Below are 22145 nucleotides of genomic sequence, written 5' to 3' on the forward strand. Positions count from 1 at the left end.
TCTCCTGCCTGTCCTAGAAATGTTGCATCCATGCTTTATAAATACCTTGTATTCCATCAACCTTCAAAGAACCTTAGTCTATGGACAGACAATCAAATACTTCCTGGATAGACTCTAGTAGATCCAGTATTTCAGGTATCTCAGTGGCTTCTTTAGAACAATCACCTGGTCCCATACATCAGTTATCTCACAGTAAATTACATAATATGACTGCTACTGGAAGCAAAGTGTCCCAAACAAGAGAACTCAATGAACATCCAGTATTTAAGATCAGCTCATGGCTCACTAGACAAGTGGCTTTCCTCAGCACTGCTTTTATTACTGTTCACAGGGGAATCCCAAGAATACCGTCTTCCTCATCTTTTGGAGTTCTTTTGAAAAATCAAATAAAATGTCATATGGAAGCCTCCAACACTAGTGCATGCCTAAAATGTCAGCACTTAGAAGGGAGAGACAAGAGGAACAAGAGTTAAAGGCCAAATATAGATACACACTGAAGGGGCTTGTTTAGGCCAGCCTGCACAACAAAATGAAACAGGTGATTTCATATATAAAGAATCACGTGGTTTTTAAAGATGTAAAGGTTTGTCTGAGCCAACCAGACAGATTCTGAAACGACCCAGCAATAGAAAAGCAAGAACTAGCAGGCCATCAGATCAAGTTCTCGTTCTTATTTCTACAAAAGTTCTTTCTGCTTCTCATCATAGATTTTGAAACATTGTTCTAAGTTGTCGTGAGCCTTTTAGTAGTGATGATATGTTCTGAAGTATATTATTTGACATCATGGGACTGAGCAAGCAAGTGGCCAGCCATGACTTTGACTAAAGCAAGCTCAGTAGGGTTCTGGTGTATGGTACAGGCGGGCAGCGTTGAAATGTGAAGAAAAGATTGAAGAAAGGTTAACAGCAGATGGCTGGTGTAAAGAGAGGAGACAAAGCAGAAGTGTTTGGAGAGAAATGGGGATTAACGAAATGTGTTTACACAGATGGGGTGCAATTTTGAACTACTGGAGATTATAAAACTCTAGATGAACTAGCAAGCTTGCAAAAGAATGAGAGTTCATGACTGAACCCATCAACAGGCAAATGGCAAGGGAGAAGGAACCCTCAGGATAACTGTGGTCCTTAGAGATCGTAGGAAGACAAGAGAGATCACAATCGCCTACTGTCTTCTCCGGGGTCTTCTGAAAGGTCACCTGGGAAACGCCAGCACAGTGGCTTCACATAGTATGAGATCCACTTTCTGCTAGCAGGTCAGAAGATCGGTTTTATAAACTTTCAAAAAGACAAGGGCTTTCAAGTCTAAGGTAAAAGTTCAGAAGTAGTTGAGAGAGTGTGTCTATGTATGCCTAGGGCAATAACCAGATGAAATGCAGCACGGATAAAACACGATTTTAAAAGTTGTTTAATGATTCCTTTGAAGATAATAAGGAGTAAGAAAGGCCTCCATATATCTTCCTGTCAATCATTTTATACGAAAGTGATTGTGACCACAAAGGATTCGATTTCATTTTGAAACAGTGACTTTTCCTAAGAGGGGGGAAAAAAAGACTCAAAAACTTCATCCTGAGTACCAGACATTTAATAAATTATTTTCAGAGATAGCAACACCAGCACAATTGGATTCGTTTCCTATTTCTGCTGTAATTATCGCACCCGCTGGTGTCAAACAACAATATGTCATTATCCACAAGTCCTGGAGACCAAAAGTTCAAGGTGGCTTCTCAATGAGCTAAAAATTCAAGTGCTAGCAGGCCATGTTCTTTCTGGAGGTTCAGTGGGAAAATCCCAGAGATGAGGGTGTTGTCAGATAGGGATAGATGAAAAAGATTAGCCAAAACTAAGGTGGTATGAAAAAACCATAAAGAAACCTACTATTTTTGTAAACTTATTAAGAATATGTTTTTGAAAAAAGATTTGGAGTGGAGATACTCTGTATGGATGTGTGATGTTCCTACCAAAAGCCATAGGTAATGAAATAGAATTCGCAAGGACTAGAATGGGATACCACCAATCTCCCCATGAGTTGTTGACCAAGGAGGTGCCGTAGTTTCTCCTAAACAACTCAGGCTCTTGCTACTTCTCATGATTGCCCATCAGAAGGTGATTCTTTTCTGAGCCATGCTGAGATTTCAATTTCATACACTTCAATCTTTCAATCCTGCCTCCGCACCCTTTTTTGAACTTTTTAAAGTTCTCATTATGTAGCCCCTGTTTGATCCCAAACTTTATCTGCTTCTGCCTCCCAAGTGCTGGGATCAAAGGTGTGCACCACTATGTCTGACTCCACCTCTCAATTCCAGATATTATTTCCTGGATTATTGTTTTCTCAGAAGTCTTTGCCTAAGTCTGTATCTCAAGTGTTCCCAAGTTGTAACACATTTTGAATTTATTTTCATACAGGGTGAGAGATGGGGATCTAGTTTCTTTCTTTAATGTGGGGATGTCCAATTTTGCCAACATCATTTATAGAAGGGACTGTAACTTCTGCAATGTATATTTTAGACATCTTTGTTAAAAATCACGTGTTCAGCTGCATTATTTATTAATGGGTTTCATGTTCTAGTCTATGTGTTTTGATTACTGTGGCTCTGTAATATAATTGAAGTCTGATAGTGTGGTATACATCGTTCTTTTTGCTAATGATTTCTTTGGCTATCTGGAGTCTGTCTTGCTTCCATATGACTTTTAAATTATTTTCTACATTCTGTGATGAGTATTATTCGAATTGTGATAAGATATTGCATTGAATCTGTGTATCTCATCCAATATGTGCACTTAATCTAGGGCCTTTGTATTTAAAGGCAGAGGACAACTCCCACTGGGGTCTCAATTGTCAGCTGCTGTTATTGGCAGAAAGGGAAAAATCTCTGGGTGGTGTAAGAGGGAGTAGCTTGCTAAATACTGTGCTTCTCCCTCCATCTTGACAAATGTCCTGATACAGATCAGGGTCTCAAGAGGCCTCTTGACACAAAGGACTGTCCCTTACCTAAGCTCCTTCTATACAACCACATGGTCCACCCTGCCAGATGGAGTACATTTTTCCCATAATACACTTGGCAGGAAAAGAGAATCTATTTTAAGCTGGCAGTTCATTTTTCATGATGTACATTACAAAGGCACTGTATAGCCTAATTTATTTGTAAGTGGACTAAACTTCAAGATACAATGAAGCCATTTGGCTAAATGCTGACTCTTGAGAGTTGGGTTCCTATATGGCAGAAAAAGATCTCATCTCTTTATACTGATCTTAAAATGTATAAAACAGGCAGAATTGAGGTTGAAGCATAGCCTCGGAGTTGAAAGACCACACAACAGAAGAATTGGAGCTCATTAGCAGGCTGTGTGAGCTACCCTGTGGGTTTGCAGGAAGTGCCTGGGACTGCGTCTCAAATGTTTTCAATTCGAATATGTGTGTGTGTGTGTGTGTGTGTGTGTGTGTGTGTGTGTGTGTGTGTGTGTATGTATACAGACCCACTATATTGAAAGAGCAAATGCGTCTGCCAGAGTTCTTCCATTCTCCCCATTCTCTTACCCATATGGATTTTGCATATTTGTAAGACCTACGTCCCCCATGTCTTCTCACTGAACTCTCTGTGGGCTGGCTTATAAAAGATCGCCCTCAAAGGAAATGGCTCACTAAGCTTCTCTCTAACAGCCACCACATGTCCCTAATAGTCCAAGTCTTTGCCCTACATTTCTCTGAGAAATGAGGAATAAACAAAGGTGTGAACATAGACATCAGGGCTGAGTTTCCAGCTAATTCTCTATTTTAGGTGTAGGGACTCGGATAAGACCTTAGGTACCTTTTGCCTTGTTCAGGAGTGGAGGATCACTTGTGACCTTTCTAAGACTAAGTCTCATAAGTGGACGTCTCACGTGGCTTACATTCCTAACCCCCACGTTTGTTAACTCGTTCCCTAACTTAATGCTGCTCCCAATCTTCCTTTTCATGAACATACAAGACAACCAAAGAAATCCAAATAAAGAAGAAACTTTGGGTTCTAGCTAAAGGCAGAACTGATCTCTGGATCTTGGGAGGGAAGAAGGAATGGAAGTTTACCCAGGTGACTTGTGGGAGAGAACTGTGGCACAATGCTCAAGCCCATAGCATGCTCAAAACCTCTGCTTGACAGGAATGGAAAGGAAAGCACCAGGAAAGAAGTGTCAGGTGAGGATTTAGGAAATGAACTAGAATCCAGGAGCATCATTTACCTGGCTGTCAGGGAAACTCCATACAGAACAGATTTACACAGGCAAAACAGAATTAAAGGTGCCCTCCTTTTCTTTTCTTCCCTCCCTCCCTCCCTCTCTCCCTCTTTCCCTCTTCCCTCCTTCCTTTTTCCCTCCTCCCTCCTTCCTTCTCTCCCTGCCTCTCTCTTTTCCTCCTTACCCCCTTCCTTCTTTCCTCCAATTATCCTATGATGTTCTCTCCTCCAAGAACTTTCCAGCATTCAAGGAAAGACACCATCCCATAGGAAGTTACAGAAAATGAAAGGGAAGGAGGGAGGGAGGAAGGGAAGGAGGGAGGGAGGAAGGGAGGGAGGGAGGGAGGCAGGGAGGGAGGGAGGGAGGGAGGGAGGGAGGGAGGGAGGGAGGGAAGGAAGGGAAGGAAGAAAGTAATCTACCACCAAGGTCTAGGAAGGTGCCTGGTTCTGGGCTTTTTCAGGTCCACTAATACAGCAATCAGGCTCAAGTTGCCAGCTAATGTCTATTTTAAGTGTGGGGACTCAGATAAGACCTTAGGCTCCTTTTGCCCTGTTTCTGCTACATTGCTGTATCCATTTTTGTGAAGTATTGCTAAGTGCCTAGAAGCAGTTTGAATCTGTGTCTTACAGTGCTTTCTATCTGATCCTCAGTGGAGCTTTGAGGAAAAAAGAAAAACCAGGCTGGTGGCCAGGATGACAGCTCTCTAGGGTCCTGGGTCTTTCTTTTTGCTTAATCCAATGGAGTGATGCTTTTTATCTATTTGGACATTTAAAAATTGTCCTGTATGATTATGTGTGCGTCTGTGTGTATGCGTGTGTGTGTTGGGTATATATACACATGTAAATGTGTTCGTTCACTCGTGTGTATGGAGCCAAGAGGTCAATACCAGGAGTGTTTCTCAATTCCTCGTTACCTTTCTTTCTGAGTCAGGATCTCTCACTTACCTGGAACCCACTGGCTCAGCTAGGCTAACTGGCCAACAAAACTTACAAATTCTTCAATCTCCATCTTCCTGTCTTAGTGTTGCAGGAGCACACTCATGCATACTATGTTACACAGGTATTGGGGATAGGGCTTGGGTCCTTGTTTTTTGCACAGAAAACACTTTTTTTTTTACTGAGCCAACTCTCCCAGCCCTCTAAACATGCCTAGATGATGATGATGATGGCAATAACAATGAAGCAGATGCAGATGCCAACACCAATGCAGATGCCAGCGCCGACGATGTTTTAAGAATACGCCCTGAGTCCCGTATAGGCTGACTGCAGTGAAGCAGTCCATAGCAAGGGCAGACTGGGAGACTGATGCTTCACAGGAAGGCTCCTGTAAGGCAGAAGATTGCTTAAGAGAGGCAGCAGGAGATGGAGCGCTGTGATCAAGAGAGCAGAGGGGAGAGAGCAACACCACAGTCCTTACGCTAGCCAAGCCGATGGATGGAGCTACGGTTATCACCTACTTGGGGAAGGTTCTTGTCTATCTACAAAGGGTAAGGCTGAGAGGCTCCCAGAGTTCAAGGACAAGCTTTCAATTACCAATCCCACCCCTCACCCCGAGATCTCTTTATTCATTTCTGATATTTAAATCAATCATAAACTAACCAGAGATCCCAAGGGAGCTTTCAGCATCTGCTGAAGTAGTGATTTCATTTCTTTCCTTTTGGGGGGGGGTGCGGGGAGAGGGGGTGTCAGAACTGTGGATTTTGTGGCTGAAATGCATAGCGAATGACCTGGGTCTGCCTGACTCCGTGACGCATAACAGCATACATCACATGACTCATAGGAGCCAGGATGGAAAAGACCCATGAAGTCACTTTTTCCATCCTGCAGCCATTGAAGTTTTACTCTCTGCCAAGGTAGAATTATATTCAAATATTTCGTTCTGATCGGGTTTGAACTTTGTCAAGGAGAAGGGGCTCCCACGGGTTTCCCCTGGGATCTTAATTCCACAGAATCACTGATTTCAATCTTTGGAAAATGTTCCCAATGCTCAGTTTAAATTTTCCTTTGCTCAATTTCATCCCATTAATCCTACTTATTACCCCTCAGGCCACCCTAAATAATCCCCCGTCTTCTTTCATGTTGACATTCCTCCAATGCTGGTAGAGAGGGGGACAGGGGAATACAAAAATGTCTTCTTGGCACAGATCACAGTCCTAAGTATAAAATGAAGACGAGAAAGGATCCGAATAATAGCTTGAAGTGTTGGGGAGACGGTATGTATTAAATGAGTAAGGCTTTTCCAGATTGCCTAGGAAGAGCTCGGCCAATCAATGGCAGGTGTTTCTAAGTTTCACTTTACGTTCTTAATAGTCTGAGTCAGAGAGTAGCAAAGAGAAAATGTCACATAATCGGCCATACTGCCACCTAAGATGGATAATGGCCTATGTCTTCACAGCCTTTGGGGGAGATAATTCTATATAATCCTCTGATTATTTTCCCCCAGAGAGCGAGGATCACCTCAAATAGCTCAAAACCACATAAACTAAATTCACAGTGAGTGCTGTGCCTCCTCTGAGGCCCTGGGCACAGCAGAGCTGAGCCAGTGATGTCACCAAATACCAGGGAATACAGCTACAGGTCACAGTCTATGCAGGCCAGGGAATGCAGCTACAGGGCGGGCACAGTCTACACAGCAAGAGCCTCGGGTACCCCTCAAAGGATCTTTTGGTTGCTACGGTCCTTGATAAAAATATAGATTTTTAATCTTAGACCACTTGTGACTCAAAATCTCGAAGAACTCCTTTTAAACAAGTCATTTAACACATTAACAGCCTGGTCCATGGGGTGACTCTAATCCAATATCATCTGAGAATACCTTGGATTAAAGTGGAATAACTAAACCAGCTCCACAGGAACATAGATCATAAGTTAAGAAACAAACAAACTGAAGACTGAGATCGCAGCAGGGTGAGAGGCAAGTTTGAAGTGTAGTGTGAATACTGACTATCAAGTTGACAAGATCTGGAACAGCCTAAGACGGGTTGTGGTGGGGATGGACAGAAAGAGAAGGGGAGAGAGGGTCTACCATCAATACTCATCTCTCCCTGCTTCCTGACCATCGACACTATACAACCCCCTACCTCAGAGTCCCACACTCATGCCTTCACACTCAGGCCTTCACACTTAGGCCTTCACACTCATCAGGCCTTCACACTCAGGCATTCAAACTCAGGCCTTCATACTCACTTATGCCTTCACACCCAAGCATTCAAACTTGTGTCTTCACACTCAGGTCTTCATACTTATTCAAGCCTTCACACTTGTACCTTCACACCCAGGCATTCAAACTCAGGCATTCATACTCATGCCTTCACACTCACTTATGCCTTCACACCCAGGCCTTCAAACTCAGGCCTTCACACTCATTCAGGCCTTCACCCTCACTTATGCCTTCACACTCATGCCTTCACACCCAGGCATTCCCACTCGTGTCTTCACACTCAGGCCTTCAACTCACATGCAGTTCCCATCATGGTGGACAGACTGTATCCCTTAAATCTATGAGCCAAAACAAACTTGTCATTGAGTTTCTTTTGTCAGTTATGCTATCACAACATTGCTAAAATTAATAATATAGAAACAACTATGCATTGAGTGTGAACTGCACTTGCTGGCTATCGGAAGCAAGATGTATGTGTGTGGGATTAAACTGACAAGGTAAACTTTCCCATTAGACCAGATCTGTTTATACAAGGTCTTAGTCCATGCTTTCAGTTATTCCTCCCATGTGGTACAAAGTCATATATGACAGAACTCTTACTAAATGGAAGACAAAGGGAAATTGTACTATATGCATATCTTTCTACTGCATATGTATTGTCAAGGAGTTGCAAATATGGCTTTGCCTTCAGTTATAATAAACTGTAGCACACTAATATTTCAAACCAGAAAGACTAGAAAAGCCAGAATAGTAGGTTTTTTTTTAATGTTTGTAAATTTAATGCTAACTCACAATAACTCCCACACTCATTTAGAAGAAGATGAAAGGCTGATGTTAGTATTTATAGGGAAAATGGAGTTTTGGAAAATAAGGGTTAATCTGAAGGATTCACAACTCAAATTTCAGGATTAATTGTAAAGCTATAATATGCAAGACAGTGGTGCAGTTGTAAAGATTATATGTCCATCAAAAGATGGAGACTCCAGAAGTATATTACTCCCTACACATGCACAGAAGATTGATTTACAACAAAGCTGTTAACATAATTCAGTGGGGGAGACACTGAGGTAACTGGATATCCATATGCAAAAGTGTCTGACTTTTTAACACCATGCGATATGGTAAGTCAAACTGATCACAGGCAGTGCTTAGAAGCTGAACTCACAAAACTCCAGAATGTGTGGAGGAAAAAGTCTTCGATATCTTGGAATACAGCTATTTCTTAAGTAGGACAAAAACTATCACCAGCCATGACAGCAAAATCTGTATTGAAACTTCAACAGGTGGGTTCCTACATGCCTCCTTGTGCTGGCTGAAGTTAAACATTAATAATTAATTAATTAATTAATTAATTAAAATTCCTGATACTGCTGGAAGCTCAGTGGGAAAGCCCAAGCTTACTGAAGAAACATGAGTGCCTGAGTTGAGATACCCAGAACCCATGGAAAGCTAGATGTTGTGGCAGACATTTGTAATCTCAGTGCTTCTAATCTGCAATGGAAAGTGGAGACAGGAGGATCCCTGAAATCCCACAGGCCAGCTCGGCTGAGCTACACAACACTAACAAGAGACCCTGTCTCACTCTAGGTGTGAGGTGAAGGCCAACATCAAAGGTTGTCCTCTGACCTCCACATGTGTGCAGTGGCATGCACATACCTGTGTCAATCCTCACATCCATGAGCACACAAACCTAGATATGTATACATGTATATTTATAATATACACAAAAAGAAAGGGCTTTTTTTAAAGGACAGATAATAATACTATGTAAAAATGGGAAGCTAGTGGTCTGGAGAGATGGCTCAGCAGTTATGAGCACTGACTGCCCTTCTAGAGGTCCTGAGTTCAAATCCTACCAACCACATGGTGGCTCACAACCATCTGTAATGAGATAGGATTATTTCTTCTGGTGTGTCTGAAGACAGCTACAGTGAATTTGCATATATAATATGTAATAAATACATACATATACATAATAAATAAATCTTTTAAAAAATGGGAAGCTAGTGAAGTGCTCACATGTGACTTAGAAAAGCATGTGGAGTGGTTCAAATAATTTTAAAAAATAGCCCGGTAGGAAAGGATAACACACACAAACACAACACACACACACACACAAACATACATACACAAACACAGCACACACACAAACATAAACACAGCACACACACAGAGGGAGGAGAGAGAGAGAAAGAAAGGGAGAGGATAGGGAAAGGGAGAATTCTAGAGCTAGAGAGAGCACAGTACAGAGCACAGTTGAGTCTACCAATGACTGCAGCATAAAGAGAACCATCCAGTGCAAAGGGCCAGTTGGTAATGCAGACTTTACAGACTCTGCCGTAGGCTCCAGGAACTGGTCTGGTTGGTTTCCAGGCATCATCTCTTAGCAGTTTATTGAGGTAGGAGTGACTTTCCCACAGTCAGGATAAAGAAACAAGAGACTCACAGATATGAAAATACTTGCCCAGAGCCACCAAATCTAGTAAATGATAAAACCTAGTAAATTATAAATGATAAATGGCGGCCTTCCCTCTTAACGGCATCTCTTTCATCAGTCTTCAAGATGAGACATTTACAATCTTTTAGGAAATGAAGATATTGCATAACTGGCTCTGCAAGGTTTTTAGCTTCCTGTTACAAAATGCTGGAGTCATTGATATGTTTTATTTGTTTGTTTGTTTTATTTTTTTAAGGAAAATTAAAAACTTAGCAAAATCAGGACTCAGATTTCTTAAGGCAGTGATGCTATTTCAGCACAGAAATGGTGCTGTCAATCCTGTGGGATGTCCCCTCTCTAGACTCAGCCTCATATTTCAATCAACCTTCCAGTGCCAAGCCCCACTCTCTGATAGAGCCACTTAGGCACTCCCTCTGAATAGTCACATGTGCCCCAAAGAGCTGATCACGTGGCCTTGGTCATGTGATAAGGGTGGATGAAAGTACTTAAAGTATCCAAGGATAAGGGGTGAAGATAGGCCTTCATTGGATTGTTAGACCTGGCCAGTACAAGAGTCCCTCTGTCAGTAGACCTGTTCTTCCTATACTGTTGCTATAGGATTCTATAGATATATCTATAGAATATTCTATTCTATGGATAGAAAATTTGTCACACACATATACACATGCATACACAAATACATCACACACATATACAAACACACACACACACACACACACACACACACACACCAGATGCACCAGACTAGTGCTTTGGCCAGTAATTAGATAAGAGGTTAGAGCACTTGTGGATGGTTTACTGTTCTTACAAAAAGACAAGAAATCTAATGGCACAAAGTTTATAATTCCAGTCCTTATCAAGCAACAGAATGTTAAGTTCCAAGCCAGCCTGGGCTACATAGGAAGACTCTTTCTCAAAACATATAAAGAGATACAAGTAATTCTCTCTGTTTCTTGTGAATTCCCTCTGCCTTGTGAGAATGAATGGTTCATTAGCACACGCCAGAAAATAGCCCTGAGCAGACTCCTGGGCCCTCTTTAATCTTATCTTCCTTGTCTTCTAGAGCTGGACATCCAATGTGAGTTAAAGCTACCAAGTCTATGAAATACTGATTATATAACAACCTATTCTAGTTTGGTTTCTGTTGCTGTGATAAACACCAATGGCCTCTTCATGAAGTTCTCATGGTTTAAAACCAGTCCCACATGGTAAAGTCTTCCATATTATCAAGCTTTACTATCAGCTTCAGATGCAGCCTTGGCTGCTCTGGATGACAGCTCTGTGTGCTGGCCCTGAGGAAGGACTTCCCAGAAGAGTACGCCTCAATATTGCATCTCTCTTATTGATCACAGCTGATTCGATTTTCTTTCAGTTCCAGCATCCATTGTCTCTGTAAAGCAAAGATTTCACTTCTATGATGTCAAGCAACCCTGATAGAGTTATTGAGAAATCCTCAAATTTCCCTGTAGTTTTCACAAGGCAGACCTTGTCTGCATTGCTCTCAGTATCATCTTGCAGTTTCCCACCACAGCACATTTAGCTCTGGGTACTCATTCGATGCTGCAGTTCAAAGATCCAAAATCCTCCACCTTCCTCTCACAAAACAGTTCAAGCAAACAGCATACAGACAGGTCCATTGTACCAGCCTGCCATGTTCCTAGAGGCGAGTTATGTCCTAGTTTGCTTTTGGCTTCTGTGGTAAACACTGTGACCAAAATGAACTGTGAGGAATAAGCCATTTACTTGGCTCACAGGTTTCAGCCCATCATTGCAGGAAGCCAGAGCAAGAACTCAAGGCAGGAACCTAGAAGCAGGAACGGAAGTAGTATCTGTCTTAGTTAGGATTTTATTGCTGTGAACAGACACCATGACCAAGGCAGCTCTCATAAGGACAACACCTAATTGGGGCTGGCTTACAGATTCAGAGGTTCAGTCCAGCAAGGCAGCAACATGGCAACATCCAGGCAGGCATGGTACAGGAGGAGCTGAGAGTTCTTTCATCTGAAGGCTGCTAGAGAAGACTACTGACTTCCAGGAAGCTAGGACTAGGGTCTTAAAGCCCTCCCCAAAGTGACACAACAACTCCAACAAGGCCATGCCTTCCAACAGTGCCACTCCTTGGGCAAAGCATATACAAACCATCACAGTGCCCATGGGCAAATACTGCTTGCTTTCCTACCTTGATCAGCTGCTTTCTATTAGAGCCTAGGTCTACTTGCCTCATGATACCATGCCCAACAGTGGGCAGTGCCCTCTTACATTAATCCACAGTCAAGACAACACCTACACAGACATGACCAAAACCTAATCTGATGAGACAGCCTCAACTGAGCTTCCTTCTCATCGAGTATGTTACGTTGACCACCAAGATCAACCATCAACCATGGCACAACCCAAAGGGGGCCTATAACGAGTTAAATATTCAAAGTAACACCCAAACAAATCAGTTTTTTTCTTTAAAAAATGTTTCATAATACAGTTTTTGAAAGTAATTACATCATTTTCTCCATTTCTTTTCCTAACCCATGCCATGCATCCCTCTTCCTTCTTTCAAACTCATGGCCTCTTTTTTCTTTAATTGTTGTACCATGCATAGAAATTTTTACTCTCCAAAGAAAATAAGCCCTTCATAATGCACAAGTCTTGTTTTATTTGTGTGTGTGTGTGTGTGTGTGTGTGTGTGTGTGTATGTCTGTGTGTGTGTGTGTATGTCTGTGTGTGTGCTTGTGTCTGTGTGTGTATGTCTAGGTGTGATACAGAGTTGTGAAGTTTGGGGAGAATGTATTACCTAAAGAACATGGCAAATAATCCCATTAAAATGCTCCCCAGAGTAGTTAGATATCTAACTAAAAATTCTTCTTGATATTGGATTCATAGAATTCTGAATCACTGTAATAAAGCACTAAAGAAGGACATTATTAAAGGATTCCCTGGTATCTCATGGATACAATAAAAACAGTTCTTAATTTATGTTCTAATTAATTGTACTTATAAAGACAAACTTGTATCGTAGATTGGACCATCCAAAGGTAAAATGGCAAGCTGGTACCAAATAGAAAATGATCTGAAAGTTCCTCACCTGACAATTCTAACAGCAAGTCAGAGACAGAAATATGTCCAAGAGCTGAGCTAAACATTCATTCTCATGAGACAAGAAAAGGTACAACTGCTGAACACATGCATATCTTTAACCTTGACAAATATTTTGCACTTAGAAAATTCATTTCATCTGAGACTGAGTAACGAAGAAGCGAAGCCAACCGTCCTGCCCCGGGTACAGAAATGTGGCTTCAGGAATTCTTGCCCTGGGCACAGAAGTGTGGATTCAGGAATTCCAACAAGAGCCACCCATGGGCTCCAAGTACAGAACTCAGCACTCAGGGGAGTTAGGCTCTGAGACAGCCAGCTTGAGTGGATATTTTCTTGAGCAAGTTTATTTTCTGAATTATTTAGAAAGTGGAGATTAAAGATGATCTGAGTTTTTAAACAACAACAACAACAACAAAGATTGAAATTGGCAAGAAGGCAATTCGAGATGTTAAATCCCAACTTCATCTCATTGTAGCATCTGAGACAGATTCAAGATATTGACATTTCCCTGCCTTTCCCTTGAACAGCATTCCAGAATACTCATCCTTGAGTGAGGGTTCCATTTTCCTCCTCCCCTGGACCTGGGGGGCTTTTTTTTTTTGCTCGGCCTCAGCTGCTTGCTCCTTACATCTCTCTGCAGCTTAGTGGTTACATTCTGGGTAAATAGGTAGGATGTTATGACATGGTCCACACAATTTGGCAGTGTAATCTTATGTTAAGATGCAAAGAGCCTGGTTCATACCTGAAGCATGTTCTATACAGCTTCCCCTTCACTCCCCTGGCCTGCACTAAAGAAGCCCAATCGAATTCATGACCCGCCTCTGTTCACATTTTCCTCTTCTCTGGAAAAAAACAGAGAGAGGCACTGTTCCCCCACTGACCCAACACCGGAAATTATGACTGTTGATGGCAGAGGGAAATCACAGACAATGTCTGAGCTGGGGTTAGCACACTCCAAAGCTTGGTGGGTGAGAAAATCCACACTGACTGAGTACAATTTATGAGAAGAAGGCCTTTGGGGAGGGAGACACTGGAGTTCAGGGCTCTGGGCTAGGCTTGAGCCTTGCCTTTTCAGAAGAATCTATTTCTCTAAAAGCCCAACTCCCTCAAGTTAGCTGGGCCATTATTCCCTGGGAGTTTTATTTCTTTGTGGGGAAAATTTCCAACACACAGCATGGCTTCTTTTCATCCCTAATTGTGATCTGTCCTCCTAATTGAAAGGCAGACCTTGTGGTTTGCAGAGCGTTCATGTGTGATGGTAAAATGCTTACCATCATAAATTATTTCATTGTCCAACAAGGATGTAAAATAATTAATTGGCTATTTGGCAGATAAGTTTAGTATGTTCAGGATCTGTTTTATAAGAAGTTTTATTGATGAAAATGTGTCTAAAGCCGAAGCTATGCACTTGGCTTTAGCATCTGGCAGCAAAGAGATAGAATCCTAAAGCCAAAAGCCTCCCTAGGGCATAAGCCAAAGTCAGATTCTACATGTGTCACTAGGGGTCTCCTACAGACAATTGGCAAAAGGTGTCGGTGGCTGTTTTATGATCCATTTTGATTTTGTGTATAAGCAAATCTCACATTTCAGCAGGGAGACAAACCCTCACTCAACCACATTGCCTTTCAACGATTTTTCAAGAAGTTACAGTAACTCTTAAAATTGAGAAGAATAAATAGAGGCGCCATAAATTTTTACAGCTTAAGTCACAGGCATCACATGCTAACTTGCTTATTGTTGCACTGGTGGGAAGGGAGGTGTTTGAGGTACTTCATTATTTTTAGACAGAGAAATAATAATAAATGTTCAAATTCATTCTCAGTGAAAATAAACTTGTCTGTCACTGGAGCTAAGAAGTTTAAAAATTTAACAGGGTCTGAATGACAGTAACACAACCCGCTAGAGCCAGGAAGTACCTGTTACAGACTGACCAGTGATGAACAGACTTGGTAGTTAAGCCGGCATTGGGTAAACGGTCACCTATGGGCTTCATCGCAAACCTATCTGTTCCCTGCAAAAGCTGTCTCACAAAGACACCATGGAAGAACTCATCAAGTTTGTGCTTCCATAAACACTCCATTCTAACAGAAGGCCAAGAGCAACAAACAAAAACTGAAAGGCAAGAAAGAGAGGAAGACAGGGCAGGGGGAGAGAAAGAAAGAAAAAGGAAAGAAGGAGCAAGTCAAAGCCTACTGTCACCATTTGCTGCTGCAATCGGTGTTTATAACAAAAGCTTACAAAGTTAAAGGTCTGGTTCCACATCCAAGTGCACGCTCCAAAATCAGCCTGAGTGCGGAGATGCCATTGGGAGAAAATAAGCAGCTTCTGCGGTGTGAAGAAAGGGTGGACCCATCTGGGAGGGTGATTTGCACTGTGCTGTAACCAACGCCAGAACAGCTAACCGAGGTTAACTACCAGGCAGAGTGTGGCCCCTTCGTAACATAACATAATAACATAACATAACATAACATAACATAACATAACATAACATAACAAGGTCCGGACACTGTTCTCATAATCACCTCCTCTCGGGAATTTATGGTTTGGCTTTAAAGAGTTTCCTGGGACCCGTGTGGGAGAATGGAAGGAAGGAAGGAAGGAAGGAAGGAAGGGAGGGAGGGAGAAAGGGAGGAAGGGAGGAAGGGAGGGAGGGAGGAAGGAAGGGAGGGAGGAAGGAAGGAATGGAGGGAGGAAAGAAGGAAGGGAGAAAGGGAGGGAGGAAGGGAGGGAGGGAGGGAGGGAGGGAGGGAGGGAAGGAAGGAGGGAGGAAGATCTACAATGAATTATGTTAGTCAGAGAAAGCACCAATAGCATAGGTAGGGACATAAGTTGATGTTAGATATATGATTGATAAACAGATAAATAGATTAGATAGATAGATAGATAGATAGATAGATAGATAGATAGATAGATAGATGATAAATTGATGATAGATCAATAATAGACATATAGTTAATAGATAGATAGATAGATAGATAGATAGATAGATAGATAGATAGATGATAGATGAAAAATAAATATAGATAATAGTACATATATGATAGATACATGATAAATAGAAGCTAAATATATGATTGACAGATCTTTACATATAGGAACTAAATAGATGTTAGATTGTTGATAGATATAATGATGGAGTTGGTTATTTTTGATCCAATAGATAGATAGATATAATGATGGAGTTGGTTATTTTTGATATATATATATATACATATGTGTGTGTGCGTGTTCATATTTATTTAAGGAAATGGTTCACACAGTTGTGGGTCAGCTTTCTGAAATCTGTAGTTTAGTTGAAAAATGGAAGCTTTTCAAGGTTACTTACATTTTATTTATCTATTTAATTTTTATTTAGTGGATATGTGAGTGCTTGTGTGGTGTAGGGGGTGAAAGTGGTGGTGGTGGTGGTGGTGTGTGTGTGTGTGTGTGTGTGTGTGTGTGTGTGTGTGTGTGTGTGTGTGTAAGTCAGAGGTTAGCTCTGTGGGCCTTGGGGCTGAAACTCCATTTGCCAAGCTTGGTAGCAAGCACATTCGTGTTCTAAGCTCTCTTGCTTGCTCCTCTTCAGGGTTTCATGGTTTTGTGAGAGTTTCTTTTGTGAGAATCCCACTCTTTACTCTTAAGGCCATCATCTGATTGTACAAGGCTCACCCAGTTACCCAGGGCAACTAATCTCTAACAGTCAACAGATCCTAAACGTTGATCATAATGTTAATCATGTGTGTAGAACGGCTTCACGGCAACATCTCTGCCTCGTAGCTGGGTCTTGCTAGCATGTAACATCAACCATGCTTAATACTACGGGCTCTATACATGGAGCAGATGGGGAAATGGCAGGAAGAGAGGGCATGCAGTCTTCTGATCTTCATCATCTGAAGCGTGACAAGCACTGAGAAGATGGCCGTCAGTGAGGTCAGCTTTCCAGTCATCCTGGTATGGGCATGGATGGGAAGCAGCTCTGAATTCATGCTCAGGGCTTGCTCCATACATTTCTCATGCAAGCAAGATGAGTTTAGGCACTCGCTCTTCTGATTTTCATCAACCTCCAAGAAAGGTTCTCTTTCCAGCGTCGATGCTGTCAAGGGAATTTTCTGGAGTGTGGTGCCTCAAGCAAGGATTTCCTCAAGTGTCTGAGGGGAAGTTGACACGGCAGCCTCACACACATGCATCATTTGAAAGAAGGGGACAACTGGCCTGGTCACACCAGCGCCATCGACTGCAGGCAGCAGGACAAGGTGTTGGGTGGTCAGTAAAGACACTTGGCTTATTCACTTAGGAAAAAAGTGTGCAATGTGCTCAGGCTTAGTCATGGGTAGCTGGAGAGGGTTCCTTTAGACAATTCTTCATAGGGGACACACTATTTCCAAAAATGCAAGAGATGTGTGGGCCAAGTACCCCACCCCTGAATAAATTGCCCTCCTAATTATTCTATGAGTAAAATATTATAAATTCAAATAACCTCTTCAGATCATTAGGATGCAGGAAGTGAGTCATAGAAGGAAAATTTGGGGCCCTAGATTTTGGGGTGGGGGAAGCCTCATTAATTAGTGGGAAGGTAAACTTGAAAACCCTGACCTAATAGTATTTTTTTAAGAAATGCTATTTATGACTTTGAAGTTCTTACAAGTGTAAGAACTTCAAAGTCTTTCTTAATCCAGTTCTTTTGTGCATGTATTATTTGTTTTGAGAAAGTACTTCAAAATAAAGTGAAATCATGTGTACAGAGAGAAAGGCTGCTCTGGCCAAGCGATGCGTTGTAATTTAATTACTCTGCACTTTGTCGGTGTGACTTGCTCCTTAGTAAAGAGACCATGAGGCAGTTTTCTACTAAAGCGAATACTAACGTTTTAAATGGGTGACTGTTATGTTATTTTCTCTCCTACGTCCATATTAGATTCTACTTCATAATGTTAAATTAGGTTAAATTGGAATCAATATTCCTCAGAAGAGGTCAGCTCAATATACATACAATCTAGGATTATTCAGCTCAGGAAGCACTGTGGAGACTGTGGAGATGGGGAGTTGGAGTTCCTAGTGTGAAGCCCGTCCTATACACAGCCCTTCCACACATGCACACATACACACACACACACACACACACACACACACACACGTGCACACACATGCACAAATGCACACCCACCCAAACACATAGGTATACATGCATAAATATATGGACAAACATATCTATCTCTCTCTATATTATATATAAACATATAGGTACACATGCATAAACACACATAACAATACACACTGGTGAACACACACACACACAAAGAAGCAGTCATATAGGAGACCTGGCACAGAGGGGAAGTTGCAAGCCATGCTGAGGCAGTGGTGGCCCTGCCCTTCAGGGACTCTTCTAAGAGGTGATGACACACCAGAGAACAGGGAGAAGGGTGGAACACTGCTTATTACATAATTTATAACCTCATTTGTATCCAAGGACCCAACCCTAGCAGAACCTCAGATGACAATGGCTTCATGAATCCTGTAGACATGGAATTGGACGATTTATGCACCCAGAAGCTCCTAGCCCAACCTCAGATGCAATCCTGACTGTAAGACCCCATCCGTGAGGTCTCACCAAATCTGAGGAAGCAACACACTGAAGTAGAAAGGCACATAGCTGGTGGACAACCTGGACCACACACACCATAGATTCTGCTAGTATCCCAGGGAGAAGGAGAAAAACAGCAGTGTGCATGTGGGGGGGGGGGGTAGGGGTGTTATTAGACTCCCAACACACTGGCAAACGGCAGACATGTTGCAGGCCTTGCTTTAACTTATGGGTAAAATTTAGCATTTCAACCACTTGCGTATCATGTTCCACTTCATATCTGTTGCATTTACAAGGCACTTTGATGTGTTTGCAAACAGTTGTTTTCTTCCACAACAACCTGGTTGCTAGGAGACCCCTTTTCCCTCTCTAATTAACCTCCTCGCGGGCAGGCTTGTTTGCGGTTTGCCAGTTTTCCCACTCATGCCTTGAGCCAGCGCACAGTGCAGGGCCAGAATCTCATAGAGCTGTCATGTCCTCTTACTTCCCTGTAGGCTACGATGCTGTCTTGCCCTCTTTTCAGCTGCACCCCTTTCAAAAGGTCTCCATCAGCCTGTTAGTTGTGGTTGCTCTGATACCTCCTCACGATTAGAGCCCAGGCTGTGTATCTCTTAACAAGCATGCCACACAGGCTGTGCTTGCGTCTGAGTGTCTTCGGACCAGTTGCTCAGGTTTGGATCTGGGTTTTGCCTCAGGAACCCATGTCTTACTCTTGGTGCAGAGTGCAGGGTGATTGAAGGGCAGTGGGAACTTTAAGAGGTATGGAGGGCTGGGGTGATGCCTCAGCTGGCTGAGAGTCCCTGAGAACCTCAGTAAACACATGTACAAATATAGGTAAAAATCTGCATGTTTGTGCCTGTAACCGGTGTGAGGGCACAGAGGCAGGGGGATTACAGGGGCGTACAGGCTGCCATCTTAGGACCAGATTCAAAAAGAGACCCTATCTTGAGAGAATAAGGTACAGAGTGATAAAGAAGACATCTGATCTCTTCCTCTGTCCTTCATGAACACCATATGCATACAGATGTATAAAACACACACATGTACAGAGAGGGGGCAGTTACAGTCCAGGGGCTGGCTACACCTCCACGGGTACATAGTGCACATAAATTCATGCAAGCACACATGCATGCGCAGATAAATAAAAAATAAAATCAAGAAATCTTATTTAAAACAAAAAAGAACATAAAACGAAAAACAAACCCAAAACAACAACAAAACCAGAACTTTCCTCAGCTCAGAGACGGCAAAGACAGCAAGTCACAAGAGCATACACTGGTGACAGAAGCAGAGGAACACAGAAGGCAAGGCGGAGGTGACAGAAAGCAAAGCAGAAGCCAGGTCAGGGTGGGTTTCGTCAGACAGATTTGTGTCTACAGAGATGCACTCACTCTGAGTACCGTAGAGACCCTTACCGCGGGAAAGCGGCATGACCTGACCGGATTTATGTTATAGACAGATCACTCAGGCTAACCTGCAAAGAAGCATGGATTCAAGGGACCTCGGCCAGCAAGTGTTTTAGCAATTAGGTGAGATGACGTAACAGAGTCAGGGGCAGTGGATGGATTTTAGTAATATTTAAGAGGTGAAATTAGCAGAACCAGAAGATTTATTGAATGGGAAAGATGTGAAGGAAACACAGTTCCTGGGAGAACACAGACTGATTGTGCTGCGGACCAGCCGCTGCTGCTGTCCCTACTCCTGCTACCTCCACCACTGCTGCCCTTCCAGTCACTCTGTCTGGTCGTTGCTCCCTGGTGGGTTGCAGGCAATGGACTCTCTCTCAGGGATACATCTGGAGCAGCATGTGTCTTTCATCAAAAGGCACAGCAATGGAGCTGGTCCCATTTTGGGGATGCATACTTGAATAAGTTGCTGCTGGCCAAAGGTCTCTGGTTCGGGGTCCTTTTATAACTGTTAATATGCAGTCTGTGAGAAGATGACTTGAGGCTAAGTATCTGCTACCCAACAGATTTTGAATGCAACTGGTTTCGATCCATGCGGTTGGTTTTGATCCAGGTGGCACACGAGGGCTTTCTCGGGTCATGCTTCATTCTGTAAATACCAGTTTTTATCTGAAAGTTACCAGAATATAAACAGACAGACAGCAAAACAGACGAGGCTTCCCTCCAGCTTTTCTTCCCCCTTTAGGGTCTCTCCGGCTCAGCAAAGACTTATTCACAGTACTTCCTGATTGTGCAGGGCTCACTGTGGACGTTCTCGTGGGGCCTCACTTTCCGTTACTCTCGGGAACTTTCCTAACACTTTCCTATTTCCTCATAGAAAAGACTCATTGTTTGACTTCTCTGCTTCAGGCCTGAGGCTGCTACTCCTGCACTCACTTCTGTTTTCTTTCAGAAAAGAGCAACATTTGGAAGCAGGGACCCTGTCGACAGATGTACTCTGTCACTAAGGACCAGAAGATGCCTAGTCTCTTGGAAACTTTGTTTTGGGAAATCCACTGAAGCCTACGAAAGAAGTGTATGGAGACTGTGCAGTGGCATTTGTCAGAGGCCTGACCAGATTACTACCAAGTGTGTTGGGGTGATAGTGGGAGCTGGAGGGATAGCTCAATGGTTCAGAGCACTTACTGCTTTTTAAGAGGACCCAGGTTCAATCCCCAGGACCCAGCTCACATCTGTCTGTAACTGCAGTTTGAGGTGACCTAACTTCCTCAGACACCAGGCATGGATGTGGTCCATATACATGCATGCAGGCAAAGCACTTATAGATACACACATATAAAGTAAAAGTAAATAATAATTTAAAAATAATAAAAGTTCTCTAGGTCAGCATGATAGCTCAGCAGGTAAAGGTGCTTGCTGTGAAACCTGATGACTTGAACTCAACCCCAAGTCTCTCACATGGTAGAAGCAGAAAACTGACTCTCAGGTTGTCTTTTGATTCCACATACCGGCCCCAGCACAGAGGTAATCACACATACAGACACCACATGCAGCCATAGCACAGAGGCACTCAGACACAAAAACAAACACACAGAGATGTTTGATGCTAAACTCATGGCTTAAGTCATTCAGGGCCATGAAAGCAAAGCTCTCCTCAGGGCTGGAGAGCTGGCTCACAGGTTAAGAGCATCTGCTGCTGGTCTTCCAGAGGATCCGGGTTTAATTTCCAGCATCCATATGGTGGCTCACGACCACCTGTAACTCCAGTTCCAAGGGATCTGGTGCCCTCTTCTGGCCCTTCTGGCCTCTATGGACATCAGGTATGCATGCAGTACACAGACAGACATACAAACAAAACAACACCCACATACATAAATTAAACATAATATATATTTTTAAACGCCTCCTGGGACTGTCTAGTTTCCTAACCGCCACCCTCCCTCCCGAAACCCCCCACTCTGCTCCACCCCTCACCCCTCACACCTACTGTTCCTATGACAACAATATCAAAGCCCATGCACTCCCAGCAAGCCCTCAACCACTGAGTGTGATTCCAAACTCAGGACTACGTCATTCGGGTTCTTCTAGTAGTTGTGCCTTGGAGTTATTTTATTCATAAAATTGTAATATAACTTTGATAAGAATGATATCACCAACAAAAAAATTAATTTAGAAAACACAATTCTTTGTGATAGTCACCATCCCACAGAGAAATATAATATACCTTGGTGTTGTTTCAGATCAACCTTTATAAAGCTCTGAAAATT

Source organism: Mus musculus, chromosome 1 (assembly GCF_000001635.26).
Source record: "Mus musculus strain C57BL/6J chromosome 1, GRCm38.p6 C57BL/6J".
NCBI lineage: Eukaryota > Metazoa > Chordata > Mammalia > Rodentia > Muridae > Mus > Mus musculus.